Source organism: Triticum dicoccoides, chromosome 1B (assembly GCF_002162155.2).
Source record: "Triticum dicoccoides isolate Atlit2015 ecotype Zavitan chromosome 1B, WEW_v2.0, whole genome shotgun sequence".
Taxonomy (NCBI): Eukaryota; Viridiplantae; Streptophyta; class Magnoliopsida; order Poales; family Poaceae; genus Triticum; species Triticum dicoccoides.
Genome location: NC_041381.1, coordinates 330,952,647 through 330,966,780, shown reverse-complemented (window position 1 = coordinate 330,966,780; position 14,134 = coordinate 330,952,647). Strand labels below are relative to the sequence as shown.

At 38.8% G+C, this 14,134-nt stretch overlaps 1 long non-coding RNA gene across 1 annotated transcript; it reads left to right on the top strand.

The window, feature by feature from the left end:
• The first annotated feature begins 1,707 nt into the window (after positions 1-1,707).
• On the top strand, positions 1,708-2,203 carry LOC119304732. Its single transcript, XR_005148451.1, has 3 exons — positions 1,708-1,835; positions 1,943-2,037; positions 2,129-2,203. It is a non-coding gene; the product is annotated as an uncharacterized LOC119304732 (long non-coding RNA).
• The last annotated feature ends 11,931 nt before the right edge of the window (positions 2,204-14,134 follow it).

Below are 14,134 nucleotides of genomic sequence, written 5' to 3'. Positions count from 1 at the left end.
CCCCTCCCCTCGCGCACCATCGACCGGCCCCTCCCCTCGTGCGCCGCCGACCGGCCCCTCCCGACCGCACCGCCGACCGACCCCGTCTACCCCAGCGCGACGCCGCCGTCCACCCTCTCCCTGAGTGCCACCGCCGGCCCCCTCCCCCAGCGCATCGCTGAGTGCCCCATCTACCCTACTACCACTGAAGCATGTCCCATTCCCTCGCCTTGGGACAACGCCCTGGACGGCGCAACTCCGGCTGCACCATCGTGGTGGAGGCGCGGCGCCGTCTTCGAGATGCTCCATCAGCTTCTCCTCCTCCTGGTATACACTGAACACCAGTTCATCGATACGCTCCCGGGAGGTTCAAAACATTTCACTTCACCATTTTATGTTTTTTCAGTTCATCTTATAAAAAAGCAGAAAAAACTATCTGTCATTCACGCAAGTTCAGGTATACATGCTGCACAAGTTCAAAAATAGGAAGAAACAAAGCTCAAACCAAGTTTAAAAATTGTTTCCTTAATAAATTAGTTGGTTTTGGTTAATTCATTATTATGGACAGAACAAATGCACATTGTTGTGTAGTACATCTGTGTATTGTGATTGTAATTGTGATTTGGAGTTCAGAAAAAATAACAAAAGGGTACATAATGAACCCAAAACATTCGGTAGTTCTGGAAGCCCAACTTTCAGTTCAACATGTTTTCTATTATCAGCACATTAAGAACCCCAGAAATGGTTCAATGTGTGTGTTGAAAAAATAGTCTGACTATATACAGAAAATGATTATGTCGCTACTTGTCGTGCTCTGTTCCATCTCCTCAACTACTGATGATGCATCAACTCTCTCATGATGTGTTGTTCTTATTCATCTACAGATTTCTGCTCATATTGACTATTTGTACTGCATGTATGTACGTATGAGTTCAATGTTTTGAGTTTGCTCTATTTAGATTACTTCCAACTCTGAAGCTTGACATGCATATTTGGGGATGGGATTTTCATGTACTAGTTTGGAATTGTACCTAACCCATACTAAAAATGTTTCAGCAGCTCGACGAATAGCTCGATTTCACTAGTCTCCTGTTTTGCTGTCGATCCCGGCCTCGGCGTCCATGAGAGCACCCCGTATCCGGTGGCAAGATGAAGGCCGCCCGTGATCCCTACTTCCCGTCATCACCTCCTCCTCGTGTGAGTTCACTGCCGAGAACAAGCACGGCCACCTACAGTTCCTGGTGGTCGCCTTGGCCACCCTCGGCCACGAGTTCGTCCACCATGGTTACTGGCAGCCGTCCAAGTGGAGCGCGGACATCAGTCCAAGTAGAATCACAGCCACCATCTTCACCAAGCGTTGCACAGCTATCCAAGTCGAGCACATACAACAGTCCAAGGTGATGCATGATCACTGATGGATTCAACATCTTTTTATTAGTTTGAATTCTGCAAGTCTCAATTCTATGGAAGCTTGCCGGCGATGCGGCCAGCATGCTTTCTGCAATAGCGGCACCACAAACAGTTTTGGCAGCTAGCACATGCACTACATGCTCGACTGCTACACACTGCCTCCATTGACGTAAACTATACATATTTTTTTAGAGGTTTGATATCAGTACACCCTTGAGAAGTAGTAAGTGCGAAGCAGAAAAATTGTAGCAGTTCAGCAAATAAGTTTACATGCACAAATGCTTAAGCAATCAGTAGAAGGCCACTTGATTTACTGTCTAATCTTGGAGATAAATCCAATATCCTAAGTTTGCGATGGCAGGTCACTTGTCTGAAGGGTCCACAACATATGTTTCAGAAGATCAGTACCATCATTACAAACAGATCAGTACCATCATTACAAAAAGGTAAGAACTAATTGCGCGTGAAAAGAGCTGTTATCTCTGAAATTCGAAGAGTTCAGACAGACTGCGGGTTGATGAAGTCCGTCAGTTTCTTTGATTTTATACATAAGCAAATCCTTGGATCTCGGGAAGATATAAAGCGTATGCACAAGATGGATTTGGGATGCATACAGATTCGCATTTCTTGTCCTCACCTTACTCCCTGGTAAGTACTAGTAGTGTACAAGTGTATGCAACTAAACGTAGACTGTAATTACTTTTTGAATAATTCTGATTCTTGGTACCACATTTTGTAGATGGAATAGGACAGACAAACCCTGAGGGCATGGACTACTACAACAATTTGATAGACGAGCTGATACTACATTCATATATAAATTGTTACTATCCTATCTCATTTTGTTGATGTGAGATTGAATTGTACAAATATTATTGGTCTCTCAGATATTGGCTAATCCAACTACTTGTTCTGTCATTTTGGTACGAATACAGCCTCACCCAACACGTCCCCTAGCGAGTCGCCACCCAGCCCCTTCCTCCATGGCTCACCTCCTCTGCCTCCACCCCCGAGGTCCTCCCCTACAAGTCCACGTCAGAGCGCCGTCTTCCGCAGCGGAGCGGATGACCAGGGACACGAGTCCCTGCTGGAGCGCTCCTTCTCAACTAGCAGTAGGTGCCTCCTCTCTCTCTCTCTCAACCAGTAGCAAGTTCCCTTCCCCCGTACATTTTTTCTAGATCGTGTGCTCCTCCATAATCAAACCTGACGCTGACCTCGTGGTGCACTTGTGCTCTACACATGTTTTTCGTAATGCCTAAAGTGGAGAAGAACTTGTTTCCGATGTCAAACATCAGTAGATTACTAGTGGTTCACTATTTATTCTTTCCTCAGTTCATAGAGAACAATGGGAATTGTTTGATGTGTGTTGGAGAAATAGTTCAGTTTTACATATCATACAAAGAAAAGAACATGTTTCTTATAGGAGAAAAAACAAAAACACTATTAGCAACTCACAATGTATTATACCATCAGTTCAGACATAAACAAAAAAATAGGGCGGGTGTGTGTTAGATAGAGTTCAATGTCTCACTATTTTCACTTGCCCGAAAAAAAATGCTTTGTTGCAGATTAGAAATATTGATTTTTTTTGTCTGATTGAAATTTGAACTGTATCCTTCATATATTATACAAACAGTACACATATTAGAAAATAATCTATTGCATGTGATAGTTCATCTGATTTGTATGATATTTTTACCTATATTGCTCCATTCTTTTCCCTGCAGATCATGATCTTGAGAGGCTCGCTGTCAAGACTGAAGGTAAATTCTATTTTTCGCTCTATCTTCATTTTTGAAATGATGGCTGTTGTGGTCCTTTATGATGAAGAATATCTATAGGATATACTGTGGTACAGTATGTATTATACAAACAATCCATACAAAAAAAATAGTCCAGTATTGTTATAAAGATATATAAAAATAGTCCAGTATTGATATAAAGAACACATGTGACAGCAAGTCCAGGTATTACTATATGGGGAGTACAAAATTACTTTCACTGAGATTTCACTTAAAACATGCATAGCTACTAGCCATACGGACTTAATTCTTCAATGGTTGCAAACTTGTAATCTTCTTCTCCTTAAAATTTCTCTTCTGATTTTTCTACAGGTCTTCCCCTGGCTCCCGCCCTTCCTCCGATGTCATCCACTTTGAAGACACTGACGCACCCCATTAGGTCGTGGAGCAAGCATGGGAAAAAAGGGACTCGCATCCTGCTGTCGTGCAAGCCCTGCTTCCCGCTCGCGGCCATCTCCACGTAAGTTCGATCTGGGCTCTGCCCTGCTCGTGCAACCCATCGTCGCCGGCAGCCGCTGCGGCCTCGTGCCTAGCGCTCTCTGTGCGCAGCGCCTAGGCCATTCACTGCCTCCACACAAGGCCGTTTGACGATGCAATGCTCAAGCAGTTCACCCTTACCACCACAAGTCGTTAACCTCTGCCACACGAGGCTGTGCGACGATGCAGCGATCAGGCCATTCACCTCTGCCACTGCCCTGCACCTCGACGTTGAGCACGGCGCCCCCGTGAGAGATCAGAGAGATAAGGCACTCCTACCACCTTCTTCCCCGTGGATCCAGCTCCTGTTCCCCGTCGATAGCAGGAGACACGAGGTCACCTCCGGTGCTGCTGGTGGCGTGAAGGCCGTCAAATGGTAAATTTCCGACCCTTGTAACCTCAGGTACTACTACAAAGCAGAAAGGATCTCTGTAAGTTAGTTAATAGCACCATGATGTGCCTGTTGTGCTGCAAGACTGCTAGTTCTTCAACTAAAAATACATATACATTTCGCTTGGCATGCTTTCTGGATGTGGTATTACATGATACAGTCCCAAAAAAGTATAAATTTCTTCTATTGTCAGTTCATTTTTCTCTAGTATGTATGTTCTGAAGATGATGAGAGAATGGTCTGGTGGAGATGATGCATGTTTGTTTGCTTTTTATCATGATATATAAAAAGATGCTGGTAGCTCTAGTACCTATACTACAACAGCTCATTGAAAAAAAATCAGTTCAATACATACTTGGAAAAAAATTCAATACTAAGTGTTCTCTTCCTATCCTTACATTAGCTAGTCTTCACCATGTCCAGATAGTGCCTAGAAGAAGTTAACTCATGCATTTCCATAAAACTATGTACTGATAAATCAGAACTCATGCATTTCCATAAAATTCTATAAGTATCATGTGTGTGCTGTTACAAATCTGAAATATTTTTCCAATCATACTATTGATGCAATCACCTAAAAATGTTGAAGAAAAACTCTGCAAGTTTGGTGCGTGTGCTGCTACAAATCTAAACTTCTTGTCCAGTCATTCTAGTACTGATGAAGATTGAGTTGACTGAAATAATGTAGTCGATTCTTGAGACCCTTACTAATCCTTCTATATATAGAAGTTGTGCCTAATAGCCATACATGACTTTTGTCTTTGTTCCCTGCTTGTTTTTGTAAAATTCTTTGAACTGATTTAGGTGATATATTTGGACACTTGCCTCGTCAGTACAACAGCACGCTCCACAGCCGGTCAGGAGAAGAGTTGCATGCAGGCCACCCTCTGCTCCGTCCTCGATCCGGCGTAGTCATCTCCCTCTCATCCTCTCTCTGCTCCGTGTGTGTGTGCAGGGAGTGGAAGGAGATAGTGCAGGGGAGTGGGAGGTCCTTCCATGGTGAATTCATAGGCATCTTCCATGGAGATTGTGAACTCTCTTGATTATTGCTTGAGGATTTATGTTGGTCTGTCCACTATAGTTCCTGTATAGCGGCGTCCTCTTTTCCTAGTGTTCCTATTTTGATGTTGTTGCAGGTGTTTAATAACCCACTGATATGATTTCTGGAAACAAGCTTCAGTACAGAGAAGCTTCGGTACGAGAAAAAACGGGTCGTCACTTCATCCATATGCAACCTCCTGCGTGGTCGTACATTTTTATTTGGAGCTACTCGGTGTGCGTTCATCCATATGTGTATTGTGTTGTCGGGTCGTGTGCAAGTTTGTTACAAGTTCATTTATATGTTGGTAACCACTGCTATCGATCTGACTGTTGTATTACTGTAGCCCCTTCGCTGGCTTAATCTCCTACTATTTGCTAGCTTGGCATTGTAAAAACATGACAAGTTCACAACTACAAAAGTTGTTCAAACATGGCGTACCAGGTAACTTTGGGGAAAAAGCTCAGAAGAAAAGAAAACACAGAAATTCAAATGGTAAAAGTTCCAGTCGCAAAATGAGAGAAGTTCAAAGCATTGTTGCAAAAAATATTGAGTTCAACAAAAAAAGGAAACACACATGATTTATTTTTTTTGAAAAAATATCATTCAGTTCAATGATATAAAACATGCAAGCTCAAACTGTTGACGAAGTTACGGGATAAACAAATTTTCCTATTCAAGTGGAAGCTCCCAGTATATGATGGATGTGGGAGTTATTTTTACATTCACTGTTCGATGCTTCTCTTTATGTAATGTTTAATGTTTTCAAGTGCTCGATGAAAATTTATGTTCCTAGTAGTTCATGTATTATTGCCTGAGGAGTTCATGTGTTACTGGCCAGTAAGTAAACCTATTAATCACTCTCTCAAGTGTGATGAAAAAAATGGGCAGTAAATTGATGAAACAATATAATCGAGTTCAAAACACGCCGAGACACGCGACAGCCACCCCAGTTCGGGCGTAGTAAGTACCATGGTCTGTTCGGAATAAAAGAAATGGCAGAAAATCAAATTGTAAAGTTCACGCAAAAAAAAGAAACCCCATGAAAATCCTGCTTAGTAAGTACCTCAGTACAAGTCGTAAAATGAGAGAAGTTCAGAACAACGTTGTCAAAAAAATGTTGAATTAAAACAAAACAAAACAAACACATTTTCTTTTTGAATAAAATATCATTCAGTTCGTTGATACAAACCATACAAGTACAAGGGCGATGATACAGTAAACCGTTGAAAACTTAAGAGAAAAATATTACCCAAAAAACAGAGCAAAGTCTAGTTAATGAAAACATGCTTAGTACAAACCCATGCAAGCATCAGTACAAGTACCCTTTTTTGGAACCATTCAAAATTACTCTACAAAAAATAGCTCAGTACATACATACACATATATCAGTACGATTACTCTGTTTTTCAGACGAGAAAACAGCAGGATCCGTCATGACATATTCAAAATTACTTTTAAACGGTTGTGAAGTAGAGAAAACATGACTAAGTTTCGCATTTTCGATAGCTATCCAACGGTATATTATTTGCCATATTTCGACAAACTTTTTAAAAAAATCGCGTTCAAAATCAAATTTGACCGTATTTAAATTTGTTTTTAAACCATAAGGAATTAGAAAAACATGTCTATACGAAAAAGTTGTGCATTTTCCATAGCTTTCCAATGTTGTATCATTTGCGTCAATCCGACAAACAGTTTGCAAAAAATCATGAAAATACGTTTCGCCTAGAATTTCACCGTTTTTCAAATTACTTCTAAATCATATAGAATTAGAAAAACAATACATATATGGAAGATGCGGATTTTCACCAGCTTTCCAACGCCATCATATTTGCTCAATTCCGACAAACCATTTGAAAATTGAGTCCAAAATACGATTCACGTTTTCGGTTTTGAAAAAAACAGTTTTTTCAAACTGCTCTTAAACCATAATAATTTTGCAAAAACGTTCAATATACTTGAAATATGGTTGTCAAGAGCTTTCCAACGATATATTACACGCCACGTTCCGACAAAAAAATTACCAAAAGTTTTTGAACTAAAGAAGACGATCTGTTAAACACAACTGAAAGCATCAGTTCAAATGCTTCGAAAACATTAGTACAACCACCTGAAACTGTTAGTTCAAAAAGGGTAACAGAATAATATTCTGTTACGCGTAACAGAATAGCCCAGATGTATATATATATATATATATATATATATATATATATATGACAAATTTTTCCTACTACCGGGTGTAGTTACTCCCACTTTTGTTTAATACGTTCTAGGTAGTATCTATCATACCGGAGAGTATGTACGCGTAGTATGTAGTATATAATAATGTTTAGTTATATATATACTACTTTTTTGGTAGTATGTATCATATTTTGTGCATACTCTATTTCGCGTATAAATATGTACGTATTTCACAAATACAATAAAATCATGAGCTCACTTGCAATTTTTTCATATAACTCACTTTGGAGTATCTTAGATGTAGTATATGAACATACTAAAAATAATAAAGTAGAGTATATACTACCACATGATAGTATATGAGAAATGGGTGTAGCTACACCCGGTAGTAGGAGGCATTTTCCCTATATATATATTGTCATATGATTTCTTATGCTCAAGTAACAATTTATTCACAATGTCAAGTATGATTCAGAAACTTCATTAAGAACTAACAAACTATAATCTCAGTCATTGAAGCAATTGCAATTTATCATAACATTGGAAAGAGTCAATAATAGAGCTTTTCAGCAAGTCCACATACTCAACTATCATTTAGTCTTCCACAACTGCTAACACTCACGCAATACTTATGGTTATGGAGTTTTAATCAGACACAGAGAAAGATAGGGGCTTATTGTGTTGCCTCCCAATCTTTTACCTCATGGGTAATGTCAACAATAATAGTTCATGCTAACTTACATCCAATTGGATATATATATATATATATATATATATATCAGGATCTTTCCAACACGAGGTGCTTGCCAAAGGATAAAATGTAGAAGGGAAAGGTGAAGATCACCTTGACTCTTGCATAATGTAAAAGACATAAAGTAAAACATAGGCCCTTCACAGAGGGAAGCAGAGGTTGTCATGTGCTTTTTGGTTGGATGCACGAAACCTTAATGCAAAAGAACGTCACTTTATATTGCCACTTGTGATATGAACATTTATTATGCAGTCCGTCGCTTTTATTACTTCCATATCACACGATCGTATAAAACTTATTTTCTCCACACTAATAAGTCATACATCTTTAGAGACCAATGTTTATTGCATGCAACATGACAACTTACTTGAAGGATCTTACTCAATCCATAGGTAGGTATGGTGGACTCTCATGGCAAAACTGGTTTTAAGGATATTTGGAAGGACAAGTAGTATCTCTACTTGGTGCAAGGAATTTGGCTAGCATGGGGGGGGGGGAAGGCAAGCTCAACATGTTGGACGATCCATGACAATATACTTTAACTAAGATGTGAGAAAACATAACCCATTACGTTGTCTTCCTTGTCCAACATCAACTCTTTAGCATGTCATACTTTAATGAGTGCTCACAATCATAAAAGATGTCCAAGATAGTATATTTATATGTGAGAACCTCTCTTTCTTTATTACCTCCTATCAATTGCAACAATGACCAAAACTATGTTTGCCAACTCTCAACAACTTTTAATCATCATACTCTCTATATGTGAAGTCATTACTATCCATAAGATCAATATGAACTCTTTTATTCTTTTTATTCTTTTATGCACTTAAGATCATAGTAAGATAGCAAAGCCCTTGACTCAACACTAATCTTTATTATATATAGCTCACGGACTCGATTACATAGAGGGATCACAAAGCAAAACTCAAAAATAATTCATACCAAAATTTTATTCTACTAAACCAAAATATTACCAAAAGGATTGAACTAAGAAAAATGGTAAAGATAGGAGTGTGATGGTGATACGATACCGAGGCAACTCCCCCAAGCTAGGCAGTTGCCAAGGGGAGTGCCCATACCCATGTGTTTATGTCCTCGGGGATGGTGATGGTGGAGTTGTTGGTGATGTAGGCTTTCTCCTCAATTTACGCTTGAGGATGGAATTTTTCTCCCTTAGATCATCAATTTCCTGCTCAAGGTTAATATCCTTTTGCATAGTTCCTGTTTGTTTTCCTGCAAGAGACGAAAAGGAATAAACTCGATCTTTGGTTTCTTTGCTCTATCAGGGAGGCTTGACTTTTTAAACTCCACATGCATGTCCCTAGGTTGAGGTAATGGGACTTCATCTTCATCTGAGCTCGGCTCCTCCTTTCCCTTAGGCTCGTAGTCTTCTTCTTCCTCCGTGGTCCAGCCAGAGTGCTCCACGTCTCCATAGACCTTAGGGTCTACAAGGTAATCAGCCACATAGCTTTCTCCCTCCGAATCCTGGGATGACATATTGCTCTTATATGCGGCAGAAACAGCTCAAGACAAAAACAAAGGATTTTTGCGTGATACGGTGGTCAAAACCTTTGGGAGATTATATAATGAATTTTTACCGACCAAAAGAAGTATCGTGCAAGAAAACGGAGTCCGGAGAGCACATGAGGTGCCCACGAGGCAGGGGGGACCTCGTGTCCTTCCCGGACTACTTCTTATTTTCCTATTTTCTTAAATATTCGAAAACGGAGAAAAATTGCTGTTAGAACTGTTTTGGAGTCGGCTTACTTACCGTACCACATACCTATTCATTTTCGGAGTCTGAAACGTTCGGGAAAGTGTCCCTTATGTATTCCTCCGGGGTTACGGTGTCAATAATATTAGTTTCAATATTTATAGGATTACCTGAGATATAATGTTTGATTCTTTGACCGACCTTCGGATTTGTGCCTTCGAAGTTGTTGATTTTTATGGCACCTGAACGATAGACCTCCTCGATGACGTAAGGGCCTTCCCATTTAGAGAGAAGTTCTCCTGCAAAAAATCTTAAACGAGAGTTCAATAGCAACACATAATCACCTACGTTAAACTCACGCTTTTGTATCCTTTTGTCATGCCATCTTTTAACTTTTTCTTTAAACAGTTTGGCATTCTCATATGCTTGGGTTTTCCATTCCTCAAGTGAGCTAATGTCAAATAACCTCTTCTCACCGGCAAGTTTGAAATCATAATTGAGCTCTTTAATGGCCCAATATGCCTTATGTTCTAGTTCGAGAGGTAAGTGTGCTTTTCCATAAACCATTTTATATGGAGTCATACCCATAGGATTCTTATATGCAGTTTTATAAGCCCATAATGCATCATCAAGTTTCTTGGACCAATTCTTTCTAGATCTATTAACAGTCTTTTGCAAAATTAATTTGAGCTCTCTATTACTCAACTCTACTTGACCACTAGACTGTGGGTGATATGGAGATGCAATTCTATGATTAACATCATATTTAGCAAGCATTTTATGAAAAACACCATGAATAAAATGTGAACCACCATCAGTCACTAGGTATCTAGGGACTCCAAACCTCGCAAAAATAACTTCTTTAAGCATCTTAATAGAGGTGTTATGATCAGCACTACTAGTTGGAATAGCTTCTACCCACTTAGTAACGTAATCAACAACAACTAAAATATGTGTATACCCATTAGAGGCAGGAAACGGTCCTATATAATCATAGCCCCAAACATCAAATGGTTCAATAACAAGAGAATAATTCATAGGCATTTCTTGACGTCTACTAATATTACCAATTCTTTGACATTCATCACATGACAAGACAAACTTACGGGCATCTTGGAAGAGAGTAGGCCAATAAAAACCGGATTACAATACCTTATGTGCAGTTCTATCTCTAGCGTGGTGTCCTCCATATGCCTCGGAGTGACACTTGCGTAGGGTCTATTCTTGTTCATGCTCAGGTACACAACGTCTAATAACACCATCTACTCCTTCTTTATAAAGGTGTGGGTCATCCCAGAAGTAATGTCTTAAATCATAAAAGAACCTTTTATTTTGCTGGTATGTGAAACTAGGTGGTATAAATTTAGCAACAATGTAATTAGCATAATCAGCATACCATGGAGTAGTACTAGAAGCATTTATTACAGCTAATTGTTCATCAGGAAAGCTATCATCAATAGGTAGTGGGTCATCAAGAACGTTCTCTAACCTAGACAAGTTGTCTACAACGGGGTTCTCAGCTCCCTTTCTATCAGTAATATGCAAATCAAATTCTTGTAGCAAGAGAACCCATCTAATAAGTCTAGGTTTAGCGTCTTTCTTTTCCATAAGATATTTAATAGCAGCATGATCAATGTGAATAGTTACTTTAGAATCAACAATATAAGGTCTGAACTTATCACAAGAAAATACAACTGCTAAGAATTCTTTTTCAGTAGTAGCATAATTTCTCTAAGTAGTGTCTAGAGTTTTTCTAGCATATTGAATAACATTTAGTTTCTTATCAACTCTTTGTCCTAGAACATCACCTACAACATAATCGCTCGCATCACACATGATTTCAATGGGTAAATTCCAATCAGGTGGCTGAACAATAGGTGCAGAAATCAAAGCTTTCTTAAGTATTTCAAATGCTTCTACACAATCATCATCGAAGACAACAGGAATATATTTTTGCAATAAATTAGTCAGAGGCCTAGAGATTTTAGAAAAGTCCTTAATGAACCTCCTATAAAAACTAGCATGACCAAGGAAACTTCTTATACCTTTAATATCCTTGGGACACGACATCTTTTCAATAGCATCAACTTTAGCTTTATCAACTTCAATACCTCTTTCAGAAATTTTATGCCCCAAGACAATGCCTTCATTAACCATAAAGTGGCACTTCTCCCAATTCAAAACAAGATTAGTATCTTCGCATCTCTACAAAACTCGTTCAAGGTTGCTCAAGCAATCATCAAAGGAGGTTCCATAAACGGAGAAATCAACCATGAATACCTCACAAATCTTTTCACAAAAGTCAGAGAATATAGCCATCATGCATCTTTGAAAGGTAGCGGGTGCATTACATAAACCAAAAGGCATACGTATATAAGCAAAAGTACCGAAAGGGCAAGTAAAAGTAGTCTTTGCTTGATCGTCCGCTGACACAGGTATTTGAGAGAAACCAGAATAACCATCTAGAAAGCAGAAATGTGTATGTTTGGATAGTCATTCTAGCATTTGATCAATAAAAGGTAAAGGGTAATGATATTTTTAGTAGCCTTATTTAATTTACAAAAATCAATTACCATCCTATAACCTATAATAATTCTTTGCAAGATCAATTCATCTTTATCATTAGGAACGACAGTAATACCTCCCTTCTTAGGGACACAATGGATAGGACTTACCCACTGACTATTAGCAACGGGATAAATTATACCTGCCTCAAGGAGCTTTAGTATTTCTTTTCTTACCACTTCTTTCATCTTAGGATTTAACCGTCGTTGGTGATCAATAACTGGTTTGGCATCTTCTTCCAAATTTATTTTGTGTTGGCATAAAGTGGGACTAATGCCCTTAAGATCATCAAGAGTATATCCAATAGCAGCACGGTGCTACTTCAGAGTTTTCAATAATCTTTCCTCTTCCTTCTCTGAAAGGTTAGCACTAATAATAACATGATATATCTTCTTTTCATCAAGATAAGCATATTTAAGAGTATCAGGTAATGGTTTAAGCTCAAACACGGGATCACCCTTGGGTGGAGGAGGATCCCCTAGGATTTTAACTGGCAAGTTGTGTTTCAGAATAGGCCGCTATTTAAAGAATACTTCATCTATCTCCCTTCTTTCATTCATAAACATGTCATTTTCATGGTCTAGCGAATATTGTTCTAACGGATCAGTAGGAGGCACGACAATAGAAGCAAGACCAATAATTTCGTCCTTACTAGGCAATTCTTTATCATGGGGTTGTCTACGAAATTTATCAAAATTAAACTCATGAGACATATCTCCTAAACCAATCATAACAACATCCTTTTCGCAATCAATCTTAGCAATAAGAGTGTTCAAGAAGGGTCTACCAAATATAATGGGATAAAAGTCATCTTGTGGGGAATCAAGAACAAGAAAATCAGCAGGATATTTAACCTTCCCACGCAAGACTTCAACATCTCTAACAATCCCAATTGGTGAAATAGTATCTCTATTGGCAAGCTTAATTGTAATAGCAATATCTTCTATCTCAGCAGGTGCAATGTCATGCATTATTTCTTTATATAAGGAATGAGGTATTGCACTATCACTAGCACCCATATCACATAAGCCATGATAACAATGACCTCCTATTTTAACAGAAATAACAGGCATGCCTACAACAGGTCTATGTTTCTTAGCATCGGGTCTAGCAATTCTAGAAGCTTCATCATAGAAATAAATAACATGCCCATCAATATTATCAGCCAAGAGATCTTTAATCATAGCAATACTAGGTTCAACTTTAATTTGCTCAGGAGGTGTATATGTTATAGTATTACTCTTACGAACCACATTTGAAGCTTTAGCATGATCCTTTATCCTAACAGGGAAAGGTGGTTTCTCAATATACGTAGAAGGAACAATAGAATCATCATAAGTGATAACTTTTTCTTCAACTATAACAAGTGCAACTACTTTTACTTCAGTGGGGGATTATATTTAAACCACTTCTCCTTAGGGAGATCAACATGAGTAGAAAATGATTCACAGAAGGAAGCTACTATCTCAGAGTCAAGTCCATATTTAGTGCTAAATCCACGAAAAGCATCGGTATCCATAAAAGATTTAACACAATCAAACTTAGGTGTCATACCTGACTCCTTACCATCGTCAGAATCCCAATCTTCAGAGTTGCTTTAATTCTTTCCAATAAGTCTCACTTGAATTCAATAGTCTTCATCATATAAGACCCAACACAAGAAGTATCGAGCATGGTGCGATTGTTGAGAGAAAGCGGAGCATAAAAGTTTTGAATAATCATTTCTCTTGAGAGCTCATGATTGGGGCATGAATATAACATTGACTTCAGCCTCCCCCAAGCTTGAGCGATACTTTCTCCTTCGTGAGGCCAATATATA